This window comes from Pseudophryne corroboree, chromosome 1 (assembly GCF_028390025.1).
Source record: "Pseudophryne corroboree isolate aPseCor3 chromosome 1, aPseCor3.hap2, whole genome shotgun sequence".
In the NCBI taxonomy this organism is placed as follows: Eukaryota; Metazoa; Chordata; class Amphibia; order Anura; family Myobatrachidae; genus Pseudophryne; species Pseudophryne corroboree.
The window spans coordinates 661,689,511-661,708,588 of record NC_086444.1 but is presented as its reverse complement, the minus strand read 5'-3'; positions in this window follow the sequence as shown (position 1 = coordinate 661,708,588).

The following is a 19,078-nucleotide window of genomic DNA, read 5'->3' as shown; positions in this document are numbered from 1 at the left end:
TCTGGCTCTGGTGATAGTCAGTGCCTCCTGAGCTATTTAGCTCACCGCACGTCCCTGTAATATACGTATATAGCAAGCGGTCTCAGCGGCACTCAGGTAGTGGAAAGACTTTTAATTACCTGAATGAAGCCAACACCACTTGCTGTATTTGGGCTCCTGGCCAGCAGGCACCATCTGAAGAAGGCACTGGGGCTGTTATTTACATATGGGAGTGCTGCCTCATGGACTGTATGTGTATGTATGTGTATATATATATATATATATATATATATATATACAGTGCCGTTTCTAGCGGCGGGCGAGCCGTGTTACCGCACGGGGCGCCCGCCGCGGCACTTTGTGTGTCCTTATCTCCTCTCCTCCCTCTTCCCGAGCGCTCCTGCTCGGGGGGCGGAGTTTCGCGAAATGACGAGTTTGCGTCGTGACGTCACGACGCAAACGCGTCATTCCGTGAAACCCCGCCCCCCGAACAGGATCGCTGGGGAAGAGGGAGGAGAGGAGATAAGCCTGGAAGGAGGAGGCGGCCGGCGCGAGGGACGTGAGGCGGCCAGACCCGAAGAGCGGGAAGATGTAAGTAGTATCTCTTTCTCTCCCCCTCCCTCCCTTCCCCCCCATTTGACACCTGCCTGCCGCACTTTGTAAAATGGGGACACCTGCCTGCCATACTGTGTAAAATGGGGACACGTACCTGCCGTACTGTGTAAAATGGGGACACCTGCCTGCCGTACTGTGTAAAATGGGGACACCTGCCTGCCGTGCTGTGTAAAATGGGGACACCTGCCTGCCGTGCTGTGTAAAATGGGGACACCTGCCTGCCGCACTTTGTAAAATGGGGACACCTGCCTGCCGTACTGTGTAAAATGGGGACACGTACCTGCCGTACTGTGTAAAATGGGGACACCTGCCTGCCGTGCTGTGTATCAGATGAGGCCACGCCCACTTTAACGAGACCACACCCATTTTATTCAGGCCACACACCCATGTCGGGAGTGCGCACGCCTTCGGCGCGCGCATGCTTTTTCTTTTTATAGGTATGTGGGGGGGGTGCACGCATTTTTTTTTATAGCAATGGGGGGGCGCATTTTGAAATCTCGCACTGGGAGCCAATTTGGCTAGAAACGACCCTGTATATATATATATATGTATATGGGGTGAACTGACAGCGCCAAAAAAATAGTAGAGATAGTTTTTCACAGTATGTCTAGTATATTCCCCTGTTTAATCTCTATAGTACCACTCCCCTTTCTTTATGGGGTGTCTGCTCAATCTTAAATAAAACCTACACTTGTACGTGTGTAGGATAAAAGAAATGTAGAAAAAACAGATAAGATCAGAGCGACCACCGGTGGTAAAAACAGTATAAAACTAGAGATGTATATTTAAATAAAAAGACGGGATTTATTTATAACGAACGTAGTCAGTAAAAAATTTTTTAGACATACATGGCAATATATAAAATGCGTGTTTTCCTAAAAAAGTTTTTAGGTTAAAAATCTGATCTTATCTGTTTTTTCTATATATATATATATATATATATATATATATCTCAAGTGCATAGGTGCAGGGGCACAGAGCTGAGAGGGGCCCATCTTCCCTGTCAAAGTTGTATGTGTTATATGCATTTTCCATTATTGGGTGGTACATAGGGGTTCTTTCAAACTTTTTCCTTGTGGCCTGCAATATATCTAGGTATGCCCCTGGACCTGCTCATTATAGTGTGGTATAAAATTGACTGGAGGGCATTTTGATGTTATATAATATGAACCGGGGCACTGTAATGAGGTACAATATGAATGGTGAGCACTATATATCATAATGTGAATAGGGGGTACTGTGCGGCATAATGTGTACTGGCAGCTCTGAAATGTGACATAAGGTGAACTTAAGCACAACTACAATTCATAAAAGAACCTAGGGCACTACTATGGGGCATAACATTAAATAAGGATCTACTATGGTTCAGAAAAAGAACCAGGGCACTATTATAGGGCATAAAATTAACAGCTGCTGCAGAGAAGTGTCTCTCTAGAAGCATTGGGACGGGGGGCCCTTCAAAATGTTGCTATGGGGCCAAAAAGTTCTGGCTACGCCCCCGAGATATATATATATATATATCCTGCAAATTGAATCAGAGGGCGCTCTCAATCACTTTAACTGGTTACCAACTAAAAATTGACCAAATGATTATGGCTTTACACAATTTATTAAAAGCAAAGTATTGCCCAATCTAGACAGAGGTAACCCTTTTTCACAATTACAGATCACAATATATGTCAAATGTACAATAGTGTAGGGTTTCTTTTCTCTCTGTCTTCAACCCTGACGCGTTTCGTCCTTCGTGGACTTCTTCAGAGGGATGGTCAACACAGCAAATGGTCAGTCCATGAAGCAACCATATATGAATTCAATGGGTCGAAACACTCTAATGCTCAAAAATGTTGAACACTTTAGACTAAATTAGCAAAGGACCTCTTTCCAAAAAACATGCTGGTCCAAATGGTCAATGGGTAAATATCCCACTTTGGGTGAGCCTCAAAATAATGATGTGTGAGAGAAATAGGCCACAGATTCAGCAGTAGTTCCTATGTGCTCTCCCAAGCGCAACAGTTGCACTAATGTATTTCCAGATCTATGTAACTCAATATAAAACACATCTGAAGTTATTGTATTTCAGTCTATCTCCAAGTGTAGGCGGCCACAAATGCAAAACATATTTATGTAGATGCAGTTGTGCAGTGTATCAATTTTGCACTAAGGTCCGAAGTTTACACACATATCCCCTGTGTATATACTATACCACAGGTTCTCAAACTCGGTCCTCAGGACCCCACACGGTCCATGTTTTGCAGGTCACCTGTAGATTTTTAAAATGTGACAGTTGGTGATACACAGTGCAGTTGCTGGGTGACATGGAAAACGTGAACCGTGTGGGGTCCTGAGGACTGAGTTTGAGAACCACTGTACTATACAAATCAATCTATGGTGTTGGATTGTTGGAGTGTGTCTCTTGCATATTGTGAAAGAAGTACATTGGACACATATTATTGATATTCTGAATATTTAAACAAATTTCCAATGTTACAATTGTCTGTCCATGTAAAGTTGTCCCGGACAAAAATCATTCTCCACTCAGGTCATCTCCAGCCACGTTAAGTGTCTATCTCTGTGCTTTATTTATTGCCATGCCAAAAAAAGACTCTTACCGGGAATTGGGCTCATTTGAAATTAAATGCCAAATCTGATGGAATCAATGGGATTCTCAGTATTAAAACCTTCTCTCTAGTGCCACAGCCAGTTAAAATAGCTTCAAACAAAAAGTTTTTTTAAAGTTTTTATTTGCAATCGCATCCCACTGCATAATTTTGGCGAGTTTAGATTACGTAATAATATAATAGGAGCGCCCACTTTCAAAATCAGTTTGTGTGGTGGCATGCCAGAGCATTCTTTCTCTGTAATTTGACAATCAAGATTGTCTTGATCAGTTTCATTATTACGGGATAAACAAATTCTTTTAGCGTCCGATGTACTACAACCTATAGTCACTTTCCATCTCGACATAATGGTAATACAATATTTAAATTTTAATTAAAGACGTCTTTAAACAGGTGTGTTGACACAGCAACAGATACAATGACAGTACTATACTCTTACACCGGCCGGCCATGCATGCTCCACTGATCATCCCTTCCTCCACCCTTTGCCGGTTTGGCTTTCAACTAGTGACTTCCATTCCTATTGGACAGCCATTTTGTCTTGACTTACTTCACTAAAATCGTCACTGCTTGGCTCCCTTTTGTCATAGATTAATGTTTCATGCACCCAAACCTTCCTCGACAAATGCTTTATAGAATTGTGCAATCTCCATCAAAATCTGTCCAGTGGTTCTTGAGATTAGCCAAAACAATCAGACAGATGGGGATTGTAGTTTCTACTATGTAGATATAATAGTTTACTTTATTAATGTATAAAGAAATGTATTTAGTTCTGAGACAGATTTCTGCTTTGTTCTCTGACTGTAGGTTTTGTTCCCCTCCACCTTGTTCTTAACCTATGAACACATTTCTAAAACAGAGATACTTTGTGCAATGCAGGAATCTGCACTTTATAACCATTTTTGACCTTTTCGCTTTGTGTCCCTACAAACAATTAATTTATGGTTCACAAACACTGTGTTTTCCACATACATAACTGGGGATTGCAAAGCATGTCGCATACAGCTTTACAGAGATGCTGGAAAAATAATTTATTACTACTAGAAATCACTTGTTTCAATCTGAAACAGTTTAAAATGATTGGGGCTATGGCACAGCCCCCATAAAATAAGTATTTTGTGCAGGTAACAGAAAGGTAGATATAACTTTTATATTATATATGCCTTATTCTTGTATATTGTAAATATATATTCCGTGTATGCCTTGGCTTGTACCCCTCTACCTGCTCTGTAAGCAAACCAGAGGTCACCTTAGCAGAGTAACCCTTGTTGTACTGGATAGCACAAAGGGTCAAGCTGTTCATGATAATAATGGTTCTCCAGCATATGCCCTTTGGTTATATCATCCTATGTTATATGAGGCTGCACCTTTACCACACCTCTCACCTGCTGCATAACTGCAGATAAGTAAATGTGAAGACAAACCTATACTAGGCTCATATATCTATTTACAAAGGGTAGCATCTAGTTACCCTTCATGGAGAGGAGCTTTTCCATAAGCCCCTGGGTCCATGTCACCAACTATTTGGAATAGTAACTTGTGGCGAGCAAAGTGGAGTGGAGCGAGACACCGAGCCCGAAGCGTGGTGAGCAAAGCGAGCCCACGAGGGTACAATGGTGCATAGATACAACAAAATGGTGCATAGATAAAACAAAATAACCTCTAACAAATGGAGAATGGATAACAAATTAAGGTGCTGTAAGGGCGGAAGTTCTCTTCTGCTGTCACTTACTGGTCCTGATCACGAAATGAACATAGACACAACCATTTACAAAGTCAGGAGGGCATGTGTAGGGGATTTATCTAATCTTGCTGTCATTCTTGTACTGACATACAGTAAACTATCTGCACATTGTGTTCCTGTCTACATTGTGTATAGAACAATTCTGCCACTAGGCAGTCTACTACTGTACTCTGACATGTAATACATATTGGCTTTAACTTGAGTTACATTAAAGCAAACATTTTTGCAAATATTTTTTTTTTAATAAAAACTATAACTATACTGTAGCTTGTTTTTCATTAGCAGAATAGTCAAAATATAGAAAGACAGTACTTTAGAAAATCCTGCTTGTCATGCGAAAACGGATTTTGATTTTTTTTTTTTTTTTTTCATTTTTTTCAGAAAGCATTTTCCATATTATGAAACCATGTTAAACTGTGTCTTTATGTAAAGCTGCTTCCAAACAGTCCATTTTAATTATGTGATATGGTTTTTCTGTAGACACTGACCTAGCAGTGTCTTGTTTGAATCCACAGTTGAAGGATATGTTTTTGGCAATGCAGAAATAATGGTCAGAAGCTTTTTTTCTTAATTGTGTTCATTCCATGATATATTATCTATCTGTGTACTGTAGGAAGCTGTTAAGTGTGTTATTATGAAAGAAAAGTGTTATCCCAGTTCTGGGTTCTTTACACATTTTGCCTATTTAATAAAAGGAAACAAACTTAGGTGAGGAAAAATTTTTTTTAATTATAAACTTAGTACTCTTATGTGTTATATTTATCAAATCTGTTTCAGTTTCTCCAAAGTAATAGAGCTCAAAGTTCAGAAAGTGAAGTTATATAATTCTGACTTTGGGTCTGTTCCAGATTTATGATATATATGCTAATTATGTAATATTTAGATATCTTCCTATCTAGGATCTTCCTGTTTTTTACTGTTAAACTGTACTGTAATTACCCAATGTCTGCCTGCTCTTGTACAAGGTTGCAACCTGAAGAGAGCTTCTCACCTTGTGACATAGCCCTTGGTTAGGTTGTAGATTGAACAAGATGGAACAGGTTCATCTTCTTTAGAAAGATATGAAAAACTAGTATGATATCTCTAACAATTTGTATTATGCAGAATATTACAATTTCTCACATCATAAACAAGGGATTCTCTAATCCTGTTCTCAGTTATTTCAAACGTGGCCCTGATTTAAGGGTGTGGTATGCAAGGTCGACAGTAACTAGGTCAACCACTATTGGTCGACAGTAACTAGGTTGACAGGGTCTCTAGGTTGACAGGGTCTCGAGGTCCACATGGTCTTGGTCGACAGGTGAAAAGGTCGACATGAGTTTTTTATGTGTGTTTTTTTGTGTGTCATTTTCACCGTACAGTGACCGGGAACCCAAATTATTGCACCGTGTCCGCTCGCCATGCTTCGGGCAAGGGGCCTCTCTTCGCTACCGCTGCACCTGGCACAGGTTACTATTCCCAATCGTAGTCCGTGTGGATCGTTAAGTATGAAAAAGGTCAAAAAATTTTTTTTGTGAAAAACGCATGTCGACCGTTTGACCTGTCGACCTACAACATGTCGACCTAAAGACCCTGTCGACCTAGTTACTGTCGAACTAGTTACTGTCGACCTAGAGACCGGTTCCCCTGATTTAAGGAATGCCCTACTAATTAATAGGTGTTACTTGACTGTTACTTAATATTAAATTAAATACATTTCTCTAACGTCCTAGAGGATGCTGGGGACTCCGTAAGGACCATGGGGAATAGACGGGCTCCGCAGGAGTCATGGGCACTTTAAGAAAGAACTTGACTCTGGGTGTGCACTGGCTCCTCCCTCTATGCCCCTCCTCCAGACCTCAGTTTGAGACTGTGCCCAGAGGCAGATGGATGCACTGCAGGGAGCTCTCCTGAGTTTCCTGCTAAGAAAGTATATTTGTTAGGTTTCGAGGGACTGAGGAGAGAGGAGTAGACCTACTTAAATGATAGGCTCTGCTTCTTAGGCTACTGGACACCATTAGCTCCAGAGGGAGTCGGAACACAGGTTCGCCCTGGACGTTCGTCCCAGAGCCGCGCCGCCGTCCTCCTCACAGAGCCAGAAGAAAGAAGCCGGGTGAGTATGAGAAGAAAGAAGGCTTCAAAAGGCGGCAGAAGACTTAGTGAGCTTCACTGAGGTAACGCACAGCACGGCAGCTGTGCGCCATTGCTCCCATACACCTCACATACTCCGGTCACTGTAAGGGTGCAGGGAGCAGGGAGGGGCGCCCTGGGCAGCAATATAAACCTCTTATTTGCAAAAGAGAGCATATATACAGCTGGACACTGTATATATGCATGAGCCCCCGCCAATTTTACACTTTTAGCGGGACTGAAGCCCGCCGCCGAGGGGGCGGGGCTTCTCCCTCAGCACTCACCAGCGCCATGTTTTTCTCCACAGCACCGCTGAGAGGAAGCTCCCCGGACTCTCCCCTGCTTATACCACGGTAGAAGAGAGGGTTTTAAAGAAGAGGGGGGGGCACATAATTCGGCGCAGATAATAATAACAGTGCTACGGGGTAAACATTAAATTTCTGTGTTTTTCCTGGGTCGTATTGCGCTGTGGTGTGTGCTGGCATACTCTCTCTCTGTCTCTCCAAAGGGCCTTGTGGGGGAACTGTCTTCAGAAGAGCATTCCCTGAGTGTGTGGTGTGTCGGTACGTGTGTGTCCGAGTCCCTTGATGTGGTCAGGGCTTTGAAAATTTACGTGGCCAGAACGGCTAGGATCAGGAAAACAGAGGCACTGTTTGTCCTGTATGCAGCCAACAAAGTTGGCGGCCCTGCTTCAAAGCAGACTATTGCTCGCTGGATCTGTAACACGATTCAGCAGGCGCATTCTACGGCAGGATTGCCGTTACCAAAATTGGTTAAGGCCTATTCCACTAGGAAGGTGGGCTCTTCTTGGGCGGCTGCCCGAGGGGTCTCGGCACTACAGCTGTGCCGGGCTGCTACTTGGTCGGGGTCAAACACCTTTGCAAAGTTCTATAAGTTTGATACCCTGGCTGAGGAGGACATCCTGTTTGCTCAATCGGTGCTGCAGAGTCATCCACACTCTCCCGCCCGTTTGGGAGCTTTGGTATAATCCCCATGGTCCTTACGGAGTCCCCAGCAACCTCTAGGACGTTAGAGAAAATAAGATTTTAAACCTACCAGTAAATCTTTTTCTCGTAGTCCGTAGAGGATGCTGGGCGCCCGTCCCAAGTGCGGACTACTTCTGCAAGACTTGTACATAGTTATTGCTTACATAAGGGTTATGTTATAGTTTCATCGGTCTTGGACTGATGCTATGTTGTTGTTTCATACTGTTAACTGGGTAGTTTATCACGAGTTATACGGTGTGATTGGTGTGGCTGGTATGAATCTTGCCCTTGGATTAACAAAAATCCTTTCCTCGTACTGTCCATCTCCTCTGGGCACAGTTTCTCTAACTGAGGTCTGGAGGAGGGGCATAGAGGGAGGAGCCAGTGCACACCCAGAGTCAAGTTCTTTCTTAAAGTGCCTATGTCTCCTGCGGAGCCCGTCTATTCCCCATGGTCCTTACGGAGTCCCCAGCATCCTCTACGGACTACGAGAAAAAGATTTACCGGTAGGTTTAAAATCTTATTTCTCTGACGTCCTAAGTGGATGCTGGGACTCCGTAAGGACCATGGGGATTAGCGGCTCCGCAGGAGACTGGGCACAACTAAAGAAAGCTTTAGGACTACCTGGTGTGCACTGGCTCCTCCCACTAAGACCCTCCTCCAGACCTCAGTTAGATTCTTGTGCCCGGCTGAGCTGGATGCACACTAGGGGCTCTCCTGAGCTCCTAGAAAGAAAGTAATGTCAACTCCTTACATAAAAGGCTGGATGACGTAGCAGCTGTGGGACAGCCGGCTTCTCAGCCCGCGCCTGCCCAGGCGTCTCAAAGGCCATCAGGGGCTCAAAAAACGCCCGTTACCTCAGATGGCAGACACAGATGTCGACACGAAGTCTGACTCCAGTGTCGACGAGGTTGAGACATATACACAATCCACTAGGAACATCCGTTACATGATCTCGGCAATGAAAAATGTGTTACGCATTTCTGACATGAACCCAAGTACCACATAAAAGGGATTTTATTTTTGGGGAGAAAAAGCAGCCAGTGTTTTGTTCCCCCATCAGATGAATGAATGAAGTGTGTAAATTCCCCCGATAAGAAACTGGTAATTTCTAAAAAGTTACTGATGGCGTACCCTTTCCCGCCAGAGGATAGGTCACGTTGGGAGATATCCCTTAGGGTGGATAAGACGCTCACACGTTTGTCAAAAAAGGTGGCACTGCCGTCTTATGATACGGCCACCTTGAAGGAGCCTGCTGATAAAAAGCAGGAGGCTATCCTGAAGTTTGTATATACACACTCAGGTTATATACTGAGACCTGCAATTGCCTCAGCATAAATAGTGCTGCTGCAGCGTGGTCTGATACCCTGTCAGATAATATTAATACTCTAAGACAGGGATAATATTTTGCTAACATAGAGCATTTTAAAGACGTCGTCTTATATATAAAGGATGCACAGAGGGATATTTGCCGGCTGGCATCCAGAATTCATGCAATGTCCATTCTGCCAGGAGGGTATTAGAAACCCGGCAGTGGACAGGTGATGCTGCCTGTAAAAGGCACATGGAGAATCTGCCTTATAAGGGTGAGGAATTGTTTGGGGATGGTCTCTGGGACCTCGTATCCACAGCAACAGCTGGGAAGAAATTTTTTTACCTCAGGTTTCCTCACAGCCTAAGAAAGCACCGTATTTTCAGGTACAGTCCTTTCGGCTTCAGAAAAGCAAGCGGGTCAAAGGCGCTTCCTTTCTGCACAGAGACAAGGGAAGAAGGAAAATGCTGCACCAGCAGCCAGTTCCCAGGATCAAAAATCTTCCCCCGCTTCCTCTGAGTCCACCGCATGACGCTGGGGCACCACAGGTGCGGTAGGGGCGCGTCTCGGGAACTTCAGGGACCAGTGGGATTGCCCACAGGTGGATCCCTAGGTTCTGCAAATTGTATCACAGGGATACAGGCTGGAGTTCGAGGCGACTCCCCCTCGCCGTTACCTCACATCAGCCTTGCCTGCTGCCCTCGGAGAAAGGTAGTACTGGCGGCAATTCACAAGCTGTACTTCTAACAGGTGAAATCAAGGTACCCCTCCTTCAACAAGGCCGGGGTTACTATTCCAAAATGTTGTGGTACCGAAACCAGACGGTTCGGTGAGACCCATTCTAAAATTGAAAGCCTTGAACACTTATATACGAAGGTTCAAGTTCAAAATGGAATCGCTCAGGGCGGTTATTGCAAGCCTGGAGAATTTCGTGGTATCACTGGACATCAAGGATGCTTACCTGCATGTCCCTATTTACCCTCTTCACCAGGAGTACCTCAAAATTGTGGTACAGGATTGTCATTACCAATTCCAAACGTTGCCGTTGGTCTGTCCCCGGCACCGAGGTATTTACCAAGGTAATGGCCGAAATAATTATCCCGTACTTGGACGATCTCCTTATAAAGGCGAGGTCCAGGGAGCAGTTGTTCGTCGGAGTAGCACTATCTCGGGAAGTGCTACAACAGCACGGCTGGATTCTGAATATTCCAAAGTCGCAGCTGGTTCCTACGACGCGTCTACTGTTCCTGGGTATGGTTCTGGACACAGAACAGGATAAAAAGGGTTTCTCCCGGAGGAGAAGTCCAAGGAGTTGTCGTCTCTAGACAGAGACCTCCTAATACGTATACAGGTGTCGGTGCATCAATGCACGCGAGCCCTGGGAAAGATGGTAGCTTCTTACGAAGAAATTCCATTCGCCAGGTCCCATGCAAGGATTTTCCAGTGGAATCTGTTGGACAAGTGGTCCGGGTCGCATCTTCAGATGCATCGGCGGATAACCCTGTCTCCAAGGGCCAGGGTGTCGCTGTTGTGGTGGCTGCAGAGTGCTCATCTTCTAGGGGGCCGCAGATTCGGGATACAGGACTGGGTCCTGGTGACCACGGATGCCAGCCTTCGAGGCTGGGGGGCAGTCACACAGGGAAGAAACTTCCACGGCTATGGAAAAGTCAGGAGACTTCCCTACACATAAATATTCTGGTACTAAGGGCCATTTACAATGCCCTAAGTCAGGCTAGACCCCTGCTTCAACACCGGCCGGTGCTGATCCCGTCAGACAACATCACGGCGGTCGCTCATGTAAACCGACAGGGCGGCACAAGAAGCAGGATGGCGATGGCAGAAGCCACAAGGATTCTCCGATGGGCGGAAAATCATGTGTTAGCACTGTCAGCAGTGTTCATTCCCGGAGTGGACAACTGAGAAGCAGACTTTCTCAGAAGACACGACCTCCACCCGGGAGAGTGGGGACTTCATCCAGAAGTCTTCCAAATGATTGTTCACCGTTGGGAAAGGCCACAGGTGGACATGATGGCGTCCCGCCTCAACTAAAAGTTACAAAGATATTGCACCAGGTCAAGGACCCTCAGGCGATAGCTGTGGACGCTCTGGTAACACCGTGGGTGTACCAGTCGGTGTATGTGTTCCCTTCTCTGCCTCTCTTACCCAGGGTAATGAGAATTATAAGAAGGAGAGGAGTAAGAACTATACTCATTGTTCCGGGTTGGCCAAGAAGAGCTTGGTAACCAGAACTCCAAGAAATGATCTCAGAGGACCCATGGTCTCTGCCGCTCAGACAGGACCTGCTGCAGCAGGGGGCCTGTCTGTTCCAAGACGTACCGCGGCTGCGTTTGATGGCATGGCGGTTGAACGCCGGATCCTGAAGGAAAAGGGAATTCCGGAGGAAGTTATCCCTACGCTATTTAAAGCTAGGAAAGAAGTGAACGCAAACCATTATCACCGCATATGGCGGAAATATGTTGCGTACGGTGAGGCCAGGAAGGCCCCTAAGGAGAAATTTCAGCTAGGTCAATTTCTGCACTTCCTACAGTCAGAGGTGACTATGGGCCTAAAATTGGGTTCCATTAAGGTCCAGATTTCGGCTCTATCGATTTTCTTCCAATATTGAACTGGCTTCACTGCCTGAAGTTCAGACTTTTGTTAAGGGAGTGCTGCATAGTCAGCCCCCGTTTGTGCCTCCAGTGGCACCGTGGGATCTCAACGTGGTGTTGGATTTCCTGAAGTCGCATTGGGTTGAGCCACTTAAATCCGTGGAGCTATAATACCTCACGTGGAAAGTGGTCATTCTGTGGGCCTTGGCGTCGGCCAGGCGTGTATCAGAATTGGCGGCTTTGTCATACAAAAGCCCTTATCTGTATTTATATGGATAAGGCGGAATTGAGGACTCGTTCCCAATTCCTTCCTAAGGTGGTATCAGTTTTTCATGTGAACCAACCTATTGTGGTGCCTGCGGCTACTTGGGACTTGGAGGATTCCAAGTTACTGGACGTAGTCAGGGCCCTGAAAAGTATATGTTTCCAGGACAGCTGGAGTCAGGAAAACTGACTCGCTATTTCTCCTGTATGCACCCAACAAGCTGGGTGCTCCTGCTTCTAAGCAGACGATTGCTCGCTGGATCTGTAGCACGATTCAACTTGCACATTCTGCGGCTGGACTGCCGCACCCTAAATCTGTAAAAGCCCATTCCACGAGGAAAGTGGGCTCTTCTTGGGTGGCTGCCCGAGGGGTCTCGGCTTTACAACTTTGCCGAGCTGTTACTTGGTCGGGTTAAAACATTTTTGTAAGAGTCTACAAGTTTGATTCCCTGGCTGAGGAGGACCTAGAGTTTGCTCATTCGGTGCTGCAGAGTCATCCGCACTCTCCCGCCCGTTTGGGAGCTTTGGTATAATCCCCATGGTCCTTACGGAGTCCCAGCATCCACTTAGGACGTCAGAGAAAATAAGATTTTACTCACCGGTAAATCTATTTCTCGTAGTCCGTAGTGGATGCTGGGCGCCCATCCCAAGTGCGGATTGTCTGCAATACTTGTTTATAGTTATTGCCTAACTAAAGGGTTATTGTTGAGCCATCTGTTGAGAGGCGCAGTTATATTTCATACTGTTAACTGGGTATAGTATCACGAGTTATACGGTGTGATTGGTGTGGCTGGTATGAGTCTTACCCGGGATTCAAAATCCTTCCTTATTGTGTCAGCTCTTCCGGGCATAGTATCCTAACTGAAGTCTGGAGGAGGGTCTTAGTGGGAGGAGCCAGTGCACACCAGGTAGTCCTAAAGCTTTCTTTAGTTGTGCCCAGTCTCCTGCGGAGCCGCTAATCCCCATGGTCCTTACGGAGTCCCAGCATCCACTACGGACTACGAGAAATAGATTTACCGGTGAGTAAAATCTTATTTTTTCTTCTAAATTCAGACAGAAAATGTGGTGTTTAGGTTCTTGATTCTCTGGCGTTTTGGTTCGTAAAAAAAAACTAAAAAGCAAACTGAATTTAAAAACACTTTCTGTTTAAGATACTTCCTCCATGAACTTCAAATATGCTTCATATGTTGGCGACATGTGCTTGATGTGTTGACATGCATTTGCAAATACATCAAGAATGTAAGTCTTATCAATGATTTTTTTTATTTTTTTTATTAATTTTGATGCCCATTCATTTCAGTGGTGATTTTACTTGTAGAAACCCCACATAAATGATGTTCTTTGAAATAAATGATAGAAGCTCCAGTATGAAGTAATTAAAGGAACAAGTAATGCGCCTTCCCCACAAAAAAAATCTTCAACAAATGAGTATGGGGGCCTTCTATCATAGTGGATGAAGTTGCAGGGGTCATGTTATTTTTCTGTATAGACACTACTAGCGAAGAAGTGGTCACAGTATGATGTTATGGGTTCATAAGACCCATGCTCATTAAACCAAATAATAAAAAAATGATTTAAATAAGAAAACAAATACTCCACATGCTGCAGTGGAAGTAGAAGAGGTGCAGAGAAACAAAATGAAGCATCTGACTACTTGCTCAGCTTGCTGCAAAATTATCAAAGCTGGGAGTCTCTGGGATTCTCATTTGCTGTCAATCAGTCACAAGTAGTTTCCAAAAATGTCTACTTGTGATTTGCTGTCGGCGAAGGAGATTCCCGTGGACTCACTGCTTTCATCCCACTCAATAGAGACCGTTTGGCTCTATCGATGTAAGAAAAAAATGCTGATGTCCTTTAACTATGTTAACGTGGATTAAAATGAATGGGTAAATGAAATGAATACCTGATTTATTTATTTTTTAAAGGAATGGAAAAATCTTCAAAATGCTGGTGTAACCACTGTTGTTATCTGCAAACGTGTATGTAGACACAGTGTCGCTGAGAGACAATTTTTTATTGTTATCCTTCTGGATACAGGTTTTCTAGATTAAAGATCCAAAGTATTGTAATTATATTTGGATGATATAGTAAAAAAATATATATATTTTGTGCACCATCTTAATATATATTTTTGAGTTTCTCCTTTTTACTCAGAGTACATATCATACAGTATGTGTGAGTTTCTGTAGGTTGCAACAAGTGTAGGAAATACAATGCTGTGCGGCTGTAAAAAAAAAAAAAAAAAAAAAGGTTTTCAATTTTACATTTTTAAAATGTTTTACAATATTGTTTTTTAATAAGGCCATCACCGACAGGTCAGATGTAGGCATGAGGAGAGAGGGGAAGGTACAAGGGGATGGAGTGCAGTCCAAACGTCAGCGGTCGGGATCCCGGCGTTCAGGAGACCGTAGCTGAAATCCCGACACCCAGCATTTTGCCAACGGCCGGCATACCGACACCCGCATGGGCCCATGCCACCAACCGAGTGGAAATAGAACCTGTGGTGAGCAAAGCATGCCTCCGGGCCCGCAAGGGGACTCGCTGCCGGTATTCCAGCAAACGGGATGCCGCTGTCGGTATACTGACTGCCAGCATCCCGTCTGCTGGTATATCATACCGGACCCCAAGGGGATATAGTGAAATTATTTGCATAATTTGATTTACATGATTAATATACTGATATTGGAGCTGAAATGCCAAACAGGTTCTTTAATTGTTCTGGGTTTTTTATTTTTAATTCTCCTTTATCAGTGCTGCCTGTACATCACCACTGCAGTGCTGGCAGGCACGTCCTTTTGACACTCCGTCCAAGTACCCTGCAAGCCGTACAGCCACTCTGACGCTCGGAGTAGTTCAGTCATTATCTGTAAATAGCGGACTAGCCCACCCACCCTGATGGGTGCAGACTTATGATGGTATGCGCTCAGGGGGGTCAGCGGTGGCAGCACAGGGCAGACTGAAACCCATATACGGGGCAGGTATTATAACAACGTTTAGGTCTGTGTCAGTCTTATACCCCTTTTCCACTAGCTGTTTTTACCCGTGTTTTTGCACGGGGGCGCGCATCGACACGGATTTTTAGTAGGTGGAAACGGGTCAACACGGGTTGAGTGACCCGGGAATCCAACCCGGCTATTTACCTGGGTAGAACACGGTAATGACACGGATAGCGGTGCAGTGGAAACGGTCATTACACGTGTTTTCAGACCCGAGTAACGCTCTGAGACGCTGATTTGCTGCTTCTGGGGCACTGGAAGATGATGTCATCCCTGGGAGACACGCTGGGCACATGCAGGCACCGCAGCAGCAAACAACACTACGCTGGGCACATGCAGGCATTGAGGCAGCTTGCAAACAAAACACTCTGAAGTCGCGCTGGGTACATACAGATATTTTTATTGCAGCAGCTTCCAAACAAAAAACAGACAATATACAGCAGCAGAAGCTCCAGCACAGCAACATGGCTAGCCATACCTGGTCAGACACAGAGATCAAAGAGCTGCTTAATATTCGGGGAGAGGAAGAAATAAGAAGGCAGGTGACTGGAACAGTTAAGGAAGCTATCGTCTACAAGAACATATCCCTTATGCTGGCAGAAAGGGGCATCCAAAAAACCCAGCAACAAGTCGTTAACAAATTGAAGGCACTACGCAGACAATTCACCAAAGTACACGACCATAACCGCAAGAAAAGTGGTGCTGGGCGTATGGAATGGCCATATTATGACCTATGCTATAGTGTCTTCGGCAAAACTGCGATAACAAATCCCATAGCACTATCGTCATCCAGCTCTGCCAGTCGCCAGATGTCAGTCGACGAGGACTGTGACGAAACACAGCACAGCCTTCCCATCTCACAATGCAGCCCATCATCCCCGCTGCTTATATCGGACAGCAGTTTCGAAGACTCGACCGTCAATGATGATTCCATCAGTGCCACTATTGAGGACGTACCACAGTCTCAGGCGGAGACGTCGCAACCCCCCAAGACCACGACTTTGCGCTCAAATAGTAAGTATTACCATTACAAATACAGTTGCAGCAGTCCCTATATGTTGTCACGATCCGAGTACTAAGACACTATCTCCCTTCTGGTGGTACGCCCTCCGCGGCCTCCGCTGCCTTCCACGTGTCTCAGCATGCACTTGTTGTTTGGCGTCTCCTGTCCTCTGCGGCCGGAGCCGCCATTACTACTATGTTTCTACATTGTGTTCCAAACCAGGTTTTCCATCTTACTTCCAGCATGGGCGCAGCCATGTTGGATGCAATCACATGTTTTAGCTCCTCCAATCTACTGGCTCTGAAATCTGCATAATTGCCCAGCCAATGCCTGCATAGCTGCAGGTATAAGTATCCTGTGTCTGGGCCAGATAGAAGTCAGTGCTTCATTTGTCTCCAGTGGTTCCTGTGTGCAGTCTTCTACAGATTCTCCAGTGAACTCTCCTGCATTCAAGCCTGACTCCTCTGTGTTACACTCTGTGGTGTAACACGACACCTCTGTGATTAACCCTCTACAACAGGCCTGGCCAACCTGTGGCTCTCCAGCTGTTGTAAAACTACAAGTTCCATCATGCCTTGCCACAGTTTTGCTATTAGGGAATGCTAAAACTGTGGCAGAGCATGCTGGGATGTGTAGTTTCACTACATCTGGAGAGCCACAGGTTGGCCAGGCCTGCTCTACAACATCACCTTACTCACCTGTGTCTGTATTCCGGCTTTCCAGCAGCCACTCTTCAACAACTACAGTTTTCCAGCGAACCCTAGCTTCATTTACAGTTTTTCAGCGAACCCTAGCTTCATTTACAGTTTACAGAACTTTTCTCTACATTCCAGGTTACTGGTATTAACCAGTTGCACACCTAAATTTCCACTTGTGACTTTCTATTGTTTTTGCACGTTTTATGACTTTTCATTTAATAAAATCACTGAAAGATATTTCCAGTTGTCGTGGTCACGCCTTCGGGCATCCTTGCTACTGTCTTTACGCATGTCCAGGAGTCCCATCGCTCCTCCAACATTCAGGTACCCGTCAACCCCTACAACTGAGGCTCCCAGTCACGGTCTCCAGCCCTCAGTTGTGACATATGTAAAGTCATGGTAATGTTGCAGAGTATAGCTAGTGTGCAGGTGGGAGAAGGCCACAAACACGTATATGCAACCACTGCTATTTTTTAATAGAATCATGGTAATGTTGCAGAGTATAGCTAGTGTGCAGGTGGGAGAAGGCCACAAACACGTATATGCTACCACTGCTATTTTTATATTGTTGCTTACATTCTGTTTCATCTCCTTCACAGTCTACAACGTTCCACAGCGGAAAAAGAAACTGAACAAAACAGTAGCCCTTCATTAGCCAGCGCTGTAATGGGTATGCTGCATCACCAATGAGATGGACCGGGATGTCCACACCATGTACGATCACCGATTTCTGTTAATAAAACATTAATATTATTACATATTGGTTTATGGGCGAACATTAGTTTAAGTAGTAAATAATCTTACCTCTCGAGGGAAAAGCCATCCACCAAGCTTGTCCTCAGCAATACTGTAAAGATCGGAGTTGGCGAGAACCCTTGCATCATGTGACCGTCCGGGCCACCCTATGAAGACATCTGTGAAACTAAAAATAAAGGTTTATGCATTATCATAAAACAGGCCAAGCCTATTTCAAACACATTAGTGAAACAGTGCTTACCAGTATTTGTGGTCCACTACCGCTTGCAGAACAATGGAATGCCAACCCTTACGATTGTAATAGTCTGCTGGGTTGTCACGGGGGGCGATGATGGGAATGTGGGTCCCATCTATGGCACCAGCACACTGTGGGTAGCCACGCTTCTTAAACCCTTTTATAGTCTCATCTAGCCGCTGTCCTTGTGGCAAGGAAATAAAGCGATGGTACATGGTATCCAGCAATGCCCGCGTGACCTGGTAGACAATCTTGCAGACCGTGCCAATCCCTACTCCAAATAAACTGGAAACTGTGCGATACTCTCCTGGGGTAGCATACCACCAGAGAGCAATCGCTAATCTCCTGGCTGGCTCAATGGGCTTACGGAACCTGGTGGTCTGCATGGTTATTGCGGGGGACAGTAGTTCCAAAACATACTCGAATGTAGCGCGAGACATCCTGAAGTTTGCCATCCACTGCTCCTCCTGATATGCTAGAATAGTCTGCATGAATGCTTCCCCATGTCTGCGATCTCTCATCCACATTCTTCGGCTTGGTGTACAGTTCATTGTTATGAGAGAAATAACAACAGTGGATGATATACGCGCTCTCCTCCTTTTCAAATATTTGCGTCGGTAGGTAGCCCTCTCTGCAAAGAATTGAGCTCTCCTTCTCCAGCTCTGCAGTAGGTAGCACAAGGTGAAAAGCTGCATCAAGCTGTCTGTAGCAAAAAGCAGCAGTAAACTGCAAACAGTCTGCGACTCCATGCTAGACACAGCTACTGCACCGGCGTCCATTGCTGCAATGCTGTGAGCAGGCCCCACCCCTCTGTTTTGGTCCTTTTGATGACATCATCTTGATGAGACAGTAAAAAGTCCATTTGTAATGACAGCAATAGGCTTTTACAGAGCTTACCCGGGTTAGGTGGAAACAGATCAGACACGGGAATAACCCGTGTCGAAGTGTAGTGGAAACGGGGGAGCCGACACGGGTTGTAGCCGTGTTAAACATCCCGGATCGGACACGGTACGTAGGTGGAAAAGGGGTATTAGAAACACTTGTTAAAGCATTTTCTTAAGCAGCATCTTTATTTGTCAAGAGTAGCTGAGAAATTGGTGTACTGGACATTGTAAAGACTGTAATAGGGTCAGAAATGTACAAGAAAACCCAGC